Here is a 15,661-nt window from a genome sequence, read left to right as displayed (position 1 = left end):
AGGTTATGCCAATCCCTAGGATTATCTTCAATCATCCTTTCTAAAGTGTTCTTGACAATCTTGTTTGTTGCCTCAACCTGTCCATTTGCTTGAGCATAATAGGGTGAGGAATTCAATATTTGAATGCCATATTCTATGGCAAACCCTTTAATCCCATCCCCATTGAACATTGTGCCTTGATCGACAGTTATGGCTTAGGGTAAATTAAACCTATGGATCACATTCTTTTTTAAGAACTCAATGACTTAAGTCTGTGTCACCACTTTTAAAGGTACTACTTCTACCCATTTGGTAAAGTAATTAGTGGCTACTAGAAAATAAGAATGTGCTTTTGAAGAGGCTAGAAAAATTTATCCTATCAAGTCCATGGCCCATTCTCTGAAAGGCCAAGGTTTCACTACTAAATGAAGACTTATGGCTGGAACTCTTTGAATATTACCATGTTTCTGGCAATTATGACATTCTTTTGCATACATTATGCAATCTTTTCTGATAAATGGCCAAAAATAACCATACCTGTTAATCAACCATCTCATCTTATCACTAGCCTGATGGGCCCCACAAATTCCCTCATGTGCTTCAGCCATGGCTTTCAGTTGGTCTAACTAACCAGTACAAAGTAAAGTCAAACCATCATGAGCCTTCCTAAATAAGTCATCTCCCATGATGACATAATTTAGGACTTGATATCTTACCTGCCTATTATTCCCTTTACTAGGATTCGACAAGTATTTTATTAAGCGGAATGTCCAATCTTCCTCTGTCACATCCAAAGTAAGAATAGGCAAGAAATTTCTACACCTGCTCTTAAGTGCAGAAAAGTTTATTCTCTTAATTCGAATCACCCTTTCCTCAGCACCTTTAGGTATTTTTAAACCAGAAGCTGCTTGAGCCATCTCATTGGCTTCTTTATTCTCTAAACTATATCTGTGTGTAAATGTGACATAGTCAAAGAAACTGATTAACCATTTGACCTCAGTTAGATATTCCTCCAGAGCACCACTTACACACTTGAATTCTCCCAAGACTTGCTTAATAACTAACTGTGAATCCCCAAAAACTTGAAGACTTCTAATTTTGAACTCTATGGCCAACTCTAGGCCAATTATCAGAGCTTCATACTTAGCTTGATTACAAGACTGAATATGTTGTGTCTCCAACTGATATGTAAAGTGGTACATTTGCTTATTTGGTGCAATCAACATAATACCTGCTCTCACTCCTTCATCTACCTTTGAACCATGAAGCATCAACTTCCAAGGTTCATTCTCCACCATATTGATTTCATATAAATCTAAATCGACAGATGTACAAGGGTGTTTTGTCAGAAAATCAGCCAAGGCTTGCCTTTTGACTGCTTTTTGTGGCACATACTTAAGACAATATTCAATTAATGCTAAAATTCACTTACCATGTCTTCCTCTCAAGATTGGTTTAGACAACATGTACTTGATAACATATGTTTGTCCTATCACAAACACTTCTGTGGGCAACATATAATGCCTCAGTTTAGTGGCTGCAAAATAAGTGCCAAACATAGCTTTTCGACAAAGTTATACCTAGTCTCAGCATCATTTAACTTTCTACTTAGGTAGTAAATGGCTTGTTCATGACCCATATCATTTTCTTAAGCCAATAAACAACCAATCGACAGGTCAGAAGCTGAGATGTACAACTTCAAAGGCTTTCCTACCACTAGGGGCATAAGCACTAGAGGGTTTGCCAAGTATCTGTCGAGTAAATCAAAAGCTTCTTGATGGCATGCTTCCCACTTGAACTCATAGTCTGACTTGATTTTTATCAAAGGAGAAAATGCTAAAGTTTTCTTAGCCAAATTGGTTATGAATCTCTTCGAAAAATTCACTTTCCCAAGAAAACTTTGCGGCTCTTTTTTGTTGGTTGGGGAATTTGCTCCTAAAATGGCTTTGGCTTTATTAGCATCCACTTCTATGCCTTTGTGATGTACTAAGAAGCCCAGAAAATTTCTAACAGATACCCCAAATGCGCACTTCAGAGGGTTCATTTTGAGCTTGTAGGTCTTCATCCTTTGAAATGTCTGCTGCAAATGTTCCAAATGTTCATCAAAATTGTCAGATTTGATAGCTACATCATCTATGTAGACTTTTAAATATTTTCCAATCAAATCATGGAAAATGAAACTCATTGCCCTCTAATATGTTACTCCTGCATTCTTTAATCCAAAAGGCATGTCTACCCATTCAAATGTACCCAAAGCACCAAGACACCTGAAGGCTGTCTTATGTGTACCTTCTAGGTTAATAAAAATCTGATTATACCAAACACGACCATCCATAAAGGAAAAAATTCTGCTTTTGGTTACTGAATCCACTAACAAGTCAGCCACTGGCATGGGATATTCATCCTTGGCAGTTGCTAGATTTAGATTTCTAAAATATATGCACACTCTTAACTTGCCATTTTTCTTCATAACAAGGACAATATTAGACAGCCACTCAACATACCTGGTTGTTCTAATAAAACCTACTTTGAGCAACCTTTCAATTTCTTCCTTGACCAATAAGGTGACTCCATTGGTCATCCTTCTTGGTGGTTGCTTATGGGGAAGGAAATTTCCTTTAATTGGGAGTCTATGCTTTACCAATGCTATATCTAATCCAGGCATTTCTTCATAATTCCATGCAAAGCAATCCACATACTCAAAAAGCAAACCAACTAGTTTGCTCTTACATTCATTAAATAGATTAGCATTTACATAGATAGGCCTCTTACAAGCCTTACTCTCTAAGATATATTCTTCCAAAGGATCCTGCACATCTGCCTTGAGGTCATCAAGCTTGCCAAGAGTAGCCTTTAGATGTTCCAGTTGCACCTCTTTATAACTCAAAAGGCTACTGTCGATAACACATTCTGCCCAAGACCAATTGGGCAAACACTTAGGGCTAAACTTACTCTCTAAGAAGAAATAAAAAAGCCCAGGAAAAGTAGATCTAACTACATTAGTTGTCTCATCCAGCTTGCATTCCTCTTGATCTTCAGCAATCTCTTCTATCACAAACCTTTTCTACTTCTGCATTAGGCTTGGCTTGGCCAATTCCTGGCCTATCTACTTAAAACCTTCCTTACCAAACGTCTTGAACTCCTCATTTGTCAAACTTTTCCTCTAGGACTTAACTTCTTCTTCATCAATCACAACTGGATCCAAATCCTCATCATACAACATAGCTTCTATGTTATTAACATCAGCAACAAAGGGATTTGCATCTACCCAGTAAACTTCCATCCCTCTTTTACTACCATTGGTTAAGAAGATCAATGGCTGGTGCAGAGAAAAGGGTATACAACCATTAAAGTGTATCCAATCTCTACCTAGTAACACATTGTAGTTAGAGATGGAGTCTATTACAAAGAAAGTTGTTCCCATTGACCTGGAACCAACCTGAAGTTGTAAAGCCACTACTCCTCTGGCCTCAGATGATCCACCAGCAAAATTACTTATGTTCACATCAGTAGAAAGCAAGTCATCGACAGATTTCCCAATAGCTTTCAGTGTTCTAGAAGGGAGAATGTTAACAATGGCTCCATCATCAACCAACACCCTTTCCACTAGCACCCTATCTAAATAAGCTCTGACATATAAAGGCCTTAGATACCTAATGAGCTTGTCTTCTGGTTTTTGCAGTATAACCTTTTCTCCATCGACAGACCTAACCACCTCAATTAACCTTAGTGGCTTGGTTTGTGTCTCAATCACTGCTACCTAAACTACTAGTTCAATCAAATCTTCAACATCACCTGCCAATTTATCTGGTTGGTTTGACTTGGCCTGAAACCTCTGAGGGATGGCCATAATCATGTTGCACTCCTTAGATGGAAGTAAAGAACCAAAATAAATGGCAGCCAACTTCTCTCCAAAGTCGCCACCAGAACTATTTGACTTGACTTCATCTTCTTTAACTCCCTCATTATTATGCATGTCATCAATAGCCATCTCCTGGTCCTCAACCCCTTTCATTACCACTTCTTTTTCATTGTTGTCATCGTCATCTGACATTAAATCTTTCTCCAGCTCTTTCAATTTCTGACTCAGCAAAGACTTCTCAGAAAGCTTCCCAATAAGCCTATGATCTGCCTTTTCTAGCTCCATTTTCCTTCTCAGAATTTCAACTGGTTATGCTGGATAGGCTCTAAAAGTTGAAACCTTCACTTCCTTTCCTCCAGCAGCAGGAACCAATCCATCTCTAGTCCATACTAAATCTTGCCTTCGAGCTAGCTTATCCCCTGCAGCTGTAGACATCATAGCATGGAACCTTCTTTGTTCTCTCCTTTTCTAAGTTCTTGTTTCCTCCATTGGTCTCGAGCCACCCATGGAGAACTTTGGGTAAAACACTCATTGTCATCCTAGATGAGATGGTACTGGAGGCTTTAGCATCCTTGGCTGAACTAGTTGCATTTCTGGCCTCACTCTTGGGCCATGATGCTGCTGTTGAAATCCTCCAAATGGTCTCACAAACTGTTGTTGCCCTCCATATGGCCTTCTAGTCTGTTGATGGCCATTATGTGATGCACTAGATTGCTGGTGTTGGCTACTATATGGCCTAGTCAGAACCCTTGGACTTCCATAGGGCCTGGAACCCTTGTGTTGTTTGAGCATGGCCCTCACATTACTTGGTCCACCAAAGCATGGATGAATAGGGGCTCCTTGGAACAAGAATGGAGCATAATCCTTACCATAATTCTCTGTAGGACCAAATATCCCTGGGTTTGTTCCATCATAGAACAAACAATCATTGTTCAAAATTTGCAAATCACCACTACCTATAGTGTTGAACCTCAGGCCAACATTCTTTCCAATTTTCTAGATTCCATCAATCACAATGGCCTTGTTTTTTTTCTTTCTCAGTACCATATCTAAAACAAATGAACCTCTTATCAGATTCTTCCTAAACTTTTTTCCCTTTTGCTTCTTTTGCCATCTTTTCCATCCTCTCTTTGTGGAGCTTCTCTAATTCTACCAAGAGAACTCTGGGATTTTTGTTGTTCTTCTTTTGATCAATCAACTGGAAGTCAGTTGATACCATGTTAATCTCCACCAAGTTTGGGAATGGGTCACTGTCAACTGCTATAACCCCTTTATCTTTTTCAGCATATTTCAACATTCCTTTTTGAATTAAGTCCTGCACACAATTTCAAAATGTAACACAATTATTAATGGAATGCCTAAAAGAATTATGCCATTTACAATACTCTTTGCCAACCCTGTCTCTTTCTTTGGGAATATTGTGGCTAGTAGTCAAAGTTAAAAACTTATTTGCTAACAACTCATCAAATAATGCATCTGCTTTTGATAAGTCAAAAGAGTACTGCCTATGTGACACAGCCACATTCTTTTTGGCTGGTTGTGTTGCTAGCATACTCACATGTTTGTCAACTTTCTTTAATGTTTCACAAGCCACAAGCTTTTTACCAATTATTTAAGCCACATCTATGTCGATATCCAGGTCAAACTCAATCTCCTGGTAATAAGTCTCTAATGAGGTTGCATTTCTCTGCTACTCTTCTCTAAGAATTACCTCATAACTAGTTGCCCTTGAAGACAACTTAAATAGATCTCTAAACATCATACCTTCAAACTTTTTCCTAAGTTCAAATTCTAAACCATTATGGGCTAGTCTTATAACTTCTATTTCAAGCATGTGTTTTTTGCTTTCTTAAACCTGTTGATGTACTGTTCTGTACTTTCTCCTTGCGTTTGTTTAAATTTTGACAAATCCACCATTGTCACTTCAAGCTCAGTTCTAAAGAACTAGGCATGAAACTGACTCTCCATTTCTTGCCAAGTATGAACAAAATTTTCTAGCAAGTTAACAAACCACGTAAATGCCACTTTCGACAGAGAATGAGGAAAGAGTTTTAATTTTAAATTGTCATCATAGCCAGGTTCTCCACACTAGAGTATGAACCTGCCTACATGCTCTATGGTTGATTGTCTCTCTTCCCCTGTAAATAAAGTAAACTCAAGAATCCTATGATTTCTTGGAATGGGGGTTGTTTCTGCCTAAGGAGGGTAAGGACTCCTAAACATTGGCCTATCTAGTCTTCTCAGGCCTGGGCCATACGTTTCCTGTATGATGTTCATTATTTGCTGCCTATTATTAATCTAGGGGTCTAAGTATTGTTGTTGTTGTCCTCCTCCTTAGACTTTTGGTTGGAAATAAGGAAAAAGGGGACTAGGCCCTCTAGGCCTTAGATGCATCATGTTAGGTTCATAATATGGTTGCTGCATGGCATGGTCTCATATATTCTGTGGCCTTATTTGATTAATTGGCCTATTTCTTTATTCTACCATAGCCTGATAAGTTGCTACAGGCCCATCAAATCCATGAGTACCATACATTTGTGGCCTTGATTGCCCCCTAGGTCTCATTCCTATATTATTTAAGTAGTGATTAAACATTAGGTTTGTGGGGTATTCCCTCTCAAACATAGGATTTATGGTCATTCCCTTATCATATCTTTCTTAGAGTGTGGGAAGTCTATAAAATAACATAGGTTCATTTACATTTTCATGCTATTGAGGGGCTACAAGAGGTATGAATTGTGTTTTATTTACCTGAGTCTCATCCCCAACTCTTCTTGATTGGCTGGGCTTGATGTTGGCCTTCTCAAACAAAGCCAGCAAGTCATCTATCATCAATTGGTTCTCATATGCAGACATAGAACCAATTGTTTGCTGAGTATACAGTAGAAAAGCCTTTCTTGGATCAATAGGAGGACAACTAGACTGGCCAATTTTGGCCACATTTTGGCCATTTCCTTGGCCTATTTCTTGTCTGGCCACTGAATGGCCGTCGCCTAGGTTTTCCTGAACTCCTTCAAGTCCACCATCCAACTCTCCTCCATCTTCAACTCTTTTCTCAAGGTCTTCCAAGACTTCGTGCTGTTTCTTCCTACCTATCACCCCAAATTAGACAAGTCCCACTGGGAGTGCCAAAATATGTTAGCAAAAATCCGGTTTGGGTCAAATCGACAAAGGAGATTTGACAGAATAACCAAGATTTCACAAACAACAACAGATCACACAATTGTGGTTTGGAATGTCTTATGCCTTGACAGTTTCAAGGACTTCTTTGGAGGTTGTAATGTGAAGAAACAAGTGAGAATAAACTAAAATTTGATTGAAGAACAAGTAAACTTACCGCTTAATCACAAGAATTAAATTACAAGTCCAATGTACATAGCAATCAACAGAAGGAAACTTGGCCACAGAGGCTGAATTACAGACAGAAATACTCCTAAGTACAAAAACTATTGCTAACTAGGTTATGTTATTCCTAATTCCACACTACATAGGTTGTAAATGTTGTTGAAGACCTTATTTTCTTCGAATTTTCAGCCTTTATGATGCTGGCCTTGCTACTTCTCTGTTGCCACGTATCCCATCATGGAGCAAGTTACCTCTACTTCTTGTATAATTCTGCCCATGACCTCCATAATCGCTAGTAACTGCTTCTCTACTGCAGCATTCCCTTTCTCTTGCAAACAAGACACGTATCCTGCATTACTTACATACCTAACTTCATGGCTTGACACTTGGGCCATGTTTGGCCACATCCTACTGCATTACCAGATAAATCGACAGAAAAAACTACATCTGACACATCTACTCCTTTATTTCACCTGTTATTTGCTCTGCATTTTGGGATCCACCTCCCATTGTAAACTCATTGTTTTCACTCCTAGCATCCACTGGATCAACTCTCTGTATTTGTTATGCTTATTCGACAGAAAAGATAAATTTTAGTGCCAACATCTACTTTCAAACAAGCTTCTATGGTTGAAAGTGAAAGAAACGAAACTACTGGAGATGCTCTTAAAACTCAAGGATTTGGAGGTACGATCCTATAGAACAAATCTTGGAAGTTTTCTCATATCATAAATATCGTCTTATAAATATAAGTAGGGTAAATTATGTAAATGGTTCCCATAGTTTACACGATATATCAATTTGATCCTTATTATTTTAATTTATTCGATTTTGTCCCTTAATTTAACGGATTGTGTTATATTGGTCCAATAAGTAACGACCATTAGATTTGGTGGACGACAAGTTGTCACATGCTCAAACGATATGTCAATTTGGTCATTATAGTTTATACGATATGTCAATATGATCCCTATTATTTTAATTTGCTCGATTTTGACAGGGAATAAATTGACACATCGTGTAGACTACAGAGACCAAATTAACACATTGTTTGAGTTTCCATTTATCAAAACCTAACGGCTATTATTTTATTGCAATATGATACAATCCGTTAAATTAAGGAACAAAATCAAGCAAATTAAAATAATATGGATCAAATTGACATATCGTGTAAACTACAAAAACTATTTACATAATTTATCCATATAAGTAAGTTTTCTCGTCTTATTTCGATGTGGGATCCCAAAGCATATTTCCTTATTTGTTAGTTTCTTATTTGGATTGGAAAATATGAAAAGAGAAGAGGGTTTGTTTGGATTGAGAATTTGAAAGAACCCCCCCCCCCCACCCAAAATGAATGAAATGAGAGAAGATTCAACTTACAAGCAGCAGAGCCAAGATCGTTGTCGTTGTAGTTGTTTGGCAATGAGGAAAATGGAAATTATTCTCTCATCTCATCAACCACAATTTAATCTCTCTCTCTCTCTCTCTCTCTCTCTCTCTCTCTCTCTCTCTCTCTCTCTGTTTTATGGTCCTAATTGCTCTGAAGAGAAGACGAACCCAATTTCCTGCCTGGGCTTCTTTTCTTTTTTGTAGCAAAAATGCTAGAGGTCTTAAAAATTCTACCAAAAATTTTACCAAATGTCTTACATGGTGTGGGACTCACATGAGACCCACATTGTGTGGGTCTCACACCCATGTGAGACATTTAGTAAAATTTTTGATAAAATATTTGGGGTCTAGCATTACTCTTTTTATAGCTGAATTTCAGTTTACTATTTTGACCCTTCACTCCCCTGCCTTATTGGCAACAAAGAATCAAATCAATCGGACCTTTTTTTGGGTTGTATTCGATTTGTTTGGTTTGAGTTTTTTGGATTAAGTTTTTTGAAAATTGATTTTTTTGGTTTTCAAATTTTTTTGTTTTTAGTGAATTTTTTTAAAATTTTAAACATTTTTTTTTTACTTTTTTAAATACACCTTACTTAGATGTATCTAAAAAGTAAAAAATTTGTGAAAAAATATTTGAAAAAATTAATAAGTACATAAAAATACAAAAAATATACTGAATTCTTGTATTTTTTTTATTTTTGGTATTTAGTGAATTTTTAAAAGATTTTTTTTATAATTTTTTTATTTTTTAAGTGTATTTATGTTAGGTGTGTCTAAAAAGTAAAAAAATTACTTAACATATTAAAAAAATTCAGTAAAAACAAAAAAACACGAAAAATAAGAAAATAAAATTTTCTGAAAAATATTTTTTGAAAAATAAAAACAAGCAAGGTGATTGGTTTTTAAGTGCATTAGTTTTTTTTAAAAGTTTTCAAATCACCAAATTGATATGATGGAGTTAGTTTTTAGTTTAGTCTTCTTCTAAAACGAGTCTACCCGAATCTATATATATATTATTTATATTGACAAATCTCCCTCTAATTAGTCTATTATGGACGTAGTATTAGGTGAACATGGGAAGTATTAGGAGTGTTAGTTGGATTTCACAATTTAATTTAATTTATATTAAGTTACATTAAATAATATTTTATTCTTTGTTTTTGTTATGTTAATTATTTATCAACTCATTTTTAATATAATAGAACCGTAATTTTAACTCGAATCAACCTGAATTAGATTAGATTGGGTTAGATTGGTTCTAATGCATAACTGTTTTGTCGATCAAAAAAAAAATGCATAACTGTTTTGGTTCTAAATCTAAAAATTTGAAACAAATTATAATTATGTTGGCTCTAAATTTAGTACAACCAAACCGATTCATGAACACTCACAATGATAACTGCGTCTCCCATCTCCAAAGTGTTATGTGTTTAACTTGTAATAATAATAATAATAATTAGCAATTTTTTTCCCCTCGTTTTAATGTGTTGAGTTGCGTGTAGAGGGAGGAGAGACAAAGAGGGGGCGGGAGAGGAAATTGTACTTTATTTATTTTATTAATTTTATACTCAAATCAACAGATATATTTTAGCTATTCAGAGCAGTTGGTTTAGTGATTGTATAATATTTTTTCTGGTGTGAGATTTCGAGTTCATTTCTTACGGAAAAGAATTTGATACTCTTTATGGTAATTTATTTCTCTCCCATTATGGAGACTTACGTATTTAGTGGTGGCTGTATTGGGATTGGAATAGTTGGTTTATTGATTGTTAGGCTTTGTTGACTTCTCACTATTGTGAGTGGCTTATGTATTTAGTGGTGGTTGTGTTGGGCTTGAGGTAATAGGTTTATTGGTTGTTAGGATTTGTTGACTTCCCGCTATTCTAAGCAGCTTATGTACTTAGTGGTGGTTGTGTTGAGCTTGGGAGAGGAGTTTAATACTTTTTGTAGTGATTTATCGACTTTGTTGGATTGGGAAAAAGAGTTTGATACTCTTTGTGGTGATTTATCTCTCCCCTATTATGGAGGCTTATGTACTTAGTGGTGATTGTGTTGGGCTTGGAATAGGTGATTTATTAGTCGTTAAGCTTTGTTAACTTTTCCTACTATTTAGTGGTAGTTGTATTGGGCTTGGGATAATTGGTTTATTATGGAGGCCTATATACTTGGAGGTAGTTGTATTAGGCTTGAGATAGTTGGTTTATTGGTTGTTCGGTTTTGTTGACTTTTTTATTATTGTGAGTTAAGTACTCTGTTTGATAATGTAAATATTTCTCATATTTATAATCCCTCTCCTATCCATTGAAAAAAAAAAACATATATTTTAGCTACACTATTGGAGGGCTCATTCATTTTATAAATTAAAAAATATTTAACATAAAATCAGATTCCATTTTGTCACTCAATTTTTTGTCAATTAACATACGACTTAATGTATAAATTTAACCATCAAATCAAGAAATTTCCTATATTGACTCAAAAGAGCAATGATTGAGACTCTCACAAAAACTCCACGTCCATAACTCCCACATCATCCTATGAGAGAGAGGGGAAAAAAATAAAACAAAACAAAACAAAATAAAACGAAATGAAAACACACATGGACCAATCACACACATTTGGAGGTCATGGGGTCCCCAAATTGAGAGTCCCAGGCTTTTTCCAACTCAAAAATATTAAGAACCATGAAAAGTTCTCTCTCAAAATCTACACAAGACGAATTATATGGTATAAATTAAACACTTAATTTTTATAAACTTCTCATCATCAATCAAGGGATGGACAAAATGACTGACAATTTGTATAAAAATTTAAGTGTTAGAAAAATAAAATCATAAACTATCATTTTTACATCTTTTTAAATCAGGTGTCGTACTTAGTAATCCAATTTTCAAAGAAAACCCCTTTCATTTGTTAAAAAGAAAAAAAGAAAAAAAAAAAGTAAATGAAGTGAAAATTTCATTTATTTTAGTACTTGTCATTTTTCTTTTCGTTAACAAATTCAAAATCCAAACAAACATAACATGTAAAGCAACTTGTTACATTCCATTATTTCTTCCCTTATTTTCGATTTCTTAAAGGTATAGTGTCAAGTGTAGAATGGTGGAGCAAGCGATAAGATAAGGGAAGGCGCTATTGTGCTAAACCACCACCCAAAAAATAAAACATAAAAATGAGAGATCTGTATAACCAAAAATAAAAAATAAAAAATTTAGTTAGTGTAATAGATTGACATGAACAAATCACATGACACAGGCTTTCCATAGTAGAATGAAATGCTGCACAAAATCTCCTTTGAAAAAACAAGATTGCTAACTACTCACAATTTGGAATAAGCAGCCTATCACTTATACTGTGTTTGATTAGGAGATTTAAAAAGGAATTTGGAAAGAAAAAGAAAAAAAATATGTAAAACTAAATAAAATTTATGTATATTTTATTCACATTTCACCTACCTTTTCTATTTTCCTTTCCAAATCTCTCCTCAAATTTCTCAACCAAACACAGCATTAAAGCATTCCAATAAGCTTAAATATCCCCCCCCCCCCCTCCCTCTTTTTTTTTTTTTTTTTTGGGAGGAATAGCATAAACATTCCTTATAACACTGATTTACAACAAATTCTGCAATTTATATCACTTGCTCTTATTTATTTATTTATTATTAATTATATATAAGTAAACATAAGCCCATACACTAGAAAAAAACCAAAAAGACTCTTACAAGACAGAATCTAAATTACCATCTCCCAGAAGACCAACTGTACAAAATGATGTCCAAGAAAAAAAACTCAGTAATTCTATGAACAGGCTCCTCAAAACAGCCTCGAAGGTTCTCCTACGGCAATCCTTCCAGAAAAAGCCACATCAAGCAAAGCAGCACAAAGAAGCCAAATATTGCAAAATACGCCAAAACACACACAGTAATTTAGAGTATCATTCCACAGAGTAATTTCTGAGAACAGGAGAAGATGGGGACTTTTTAAGACATTAAAATTAATGCAAATTAAACAGACAAGTGGCTTCTTTAGATATTTATATATATACTTATCCATCTATTACAAGTATTCATTTAGAAGATAAAATACAAAATAAAATAAAACAAATAATCTGAATCTCAATTTCACATATAAGGAGTAGCATGAAAGTAAAATGGAAATGTTTACATAACAGAAAATATGTTCATATTTCGAAAAAAGTCTCACTCAAATGGCAAGGAATCAGTCAAGGCTCATTAAATTTCTGAAAGTTCACAAACTACTAGGCAACAAGTTCATGCACTTAAAAATAGTGTTAATGGTTCTACTTAAACAAGAGCTCCAACTATTCAAGGTTTCATTTCTATAGATAGATCTCACAAATACTGGAACTGTGCACCTTCACCCAATTAAGTAGGGGATACAACCTATGCTACTCAAAATTTGGCTACATACCCAACACTTTAAATAGACATCTCCCCAACATTACAAATAAAAACAACGTTAAGGTAAATAATGTACTGTAAGAGAGAGAATGACCTCTCCAGTATTAGAAAGGGAATGAAGCAAATTTTTCAGGATTTAATATCTTGCATACAAGACATTCATATTCAAATGAATGACCCTCGAACCCCCCTGATCACCCTCAAAAGAAGATTATTGATAATAAAGCAAAAAATGAGAAAACAAATACAAATACAACTGAAAATGTCAGAAGAAGACAAATCAGTTAAGGCATCATCTTAAAGCTTGCAAAAAAAAAAAAAAATAGAAGACAATAACATCATATGAACATGGTAACCAATCAAAATTTTCGCAAATCATATCTTCATACAAAATTCAATCCTTAACAATGATAAATTTTTTCCAACACTTCTCTGTAACAGATGTTCACAATAATCATCTTCTATGAGCTATGATATTGGTCATATGTGTTAGAATTTTCCATCTTTACCTTCACCTACCTCCACTTCACCACACACTCCACTTCACCTAACCCACTATCACCTCCACTTCACCTAACCCACTTTACCTTCACCTACCTCCACTTCACCACACACTCCACTTCACCTAACCCACTATCACCTCCACTACACCTACTACCACATTTTCTTCTATATATAGATTGTATAGTATCTTGTAATCTATCAATCAAGACATCAATCAATAATACATAAATTCTTACATGGTATCAGAGCAAGGTTAAGAATTTAATATTTTTTCGCTTCACCGGCGGGCGGCAACCTCGCCTTGGCCGCCCGCCGGACCTCAACCTAGTCCGCTAGAATTGTCTACTACATACCTACCTCCTCATCATATCTTCATAACATCTCATTCTCTCTCGGCATCATAGTAGCCGTGATACTGCTCATACTTCTGGACAGCGGAGAGAACATCGTCTTTCTCGATCTTTCCGCCGACGCCGGTGGCGAGATCCAAGGCTCCGGCTTTCGACATCACTCTCCCCAAATAGTCCATAGCAGCTTCTCCACCGGAAAGATACTCCTAACAGCAGCGGAAAAACGGTGTTTCCCTCAGCCAAACAAGGCTCAATAGCTGTGGTCCTCATCAAAATACGTGTAATTGCTACTCCTGAACTTGGTTTCCCTATCCTTGCTAACAAGCTTCTCAAATGCTTCCGGGCCATGTTCTTCTATGTACTTCTCAGCAGCAGTTAGAATGTCATCTGGCTTACTGAAGATGTCCTTCTTCCTTGGGACATACTAGACGTTAACAGTCTGCTGTGCGTTAAGAAAGAAAGGCCTCAAATAATGCTCATAAACATATGCAGCACCACTGATACTCTTTATGATGGTGGATATTTCAATGCCATTACAACACAGCACCTTGAAATTTATTTTATTTTATTTTCTTATCTCTCTTTCTGACCATTACAACACAGCACCAGCACACTTGTTCCCACCTTTCATCATGGTCTCCACTTTCTTTTTCTTTTTTTATATTTATTTTAATCCATCTTTTTTGAAAACAAAACCAATATCACTTTTTTTAATTCCTTAATTTATTTTAATAACATGAGTGGCCTCTCTTTTCCACCATCTCCCTCTTTTTCTACACAATATTTTTGTACCACCGCCCACTCCATGATTTCCATATTAATATTATTATTATTATTATTATTATTATTATTATTTTCACAAAAAAAAAAAAAAAAAAAAAATTCATTCCAGTTGATTTTTCTGCCTTACCACACCTACCATTCGAGTTTGCCAAACACACTTATTTTATTCATGTCAGGATCAACCCCGATCATAATTTTACACGAGAAAAAAAAAAAAAAAAAAAAAAAAAACCACCATAACACACCCAACACCCACAGTGGGATTTTTCTTCTCTACTCTGCTGCAGATCTCTTCTTCTTTCCTCCGTCCTGGGCGGCCCTTGACGGTGCTGCCTCCGTGTTTCCTACGCCGCCGAGCACGTTCACTCCTCCATACTCCTCCACTGCAGCATACGGCGGACCTCCAAATCGGAACATCACAGTGGCCTTCCGCTTCAGCTCCTTATTTTCTGCTTTCAGCACACTTATCTCTGCTCGCGCATCCTTATACATGCGTTGGAGCAGAGCCAGCTGGGAATTTAAATGCTGCACCTCATTTGTCCTACTCTGCAGCCGGTTCGACAAATTTGTGACCGCCGTCATGGTTTCCACGCATGACTTCAGAGTATACTGATTAGCCTCAATATCAGTTTGCACCGCCATTTTTTGCTCCACCGACCGCATCGGAAAGTTCAATGGAGCAAAACCAGAGGTGTTTGGTTGAGGTTCACTGGCCACCGCACCAGTTATTTCTCTTGTGGACTCGTTCAGTTCTGGAAAGAGCGTGAGCAGACCACGGGAAGAGGAGGCCATGTTCTGGGTAGCTGGACGGGAAGAAGAGGCCATGTTGCTGAGTGTTTCAGAGACGGGTTGGTTACAGAGTATTACAGAGTTTCTTTCTCAGCAAAGGAAGAGTTGTTTTCAGAGGATTTTCAGAAGTTTTTTTGTCTGCCTCAGCCTCAGCATCAACCTTGGTTAAATAGCGAGGCAGCCACGCGTATCGCGCGCCACTTGACGCCAGACGACAAACGGGCGCGCCAGTCAAGG

The sequence above is a fragment of the Camellia sinensis genome, chromosome 14, assembly GCF_055761805.1.
Source record: "Camellia sinensis isolate YWXY chromosome 14, ASM5576180v1, whole genome shotgun sequence".
NCBI classification, from domain to species: Eukaryota; Viridiplantae; Streptophyta; class Magnoliopsida; order Ericales; family Theaceae; genus Camellia; species Camellia sinensis.
This window is presented reverse-complemented; position numbering follows the sequence as displayed.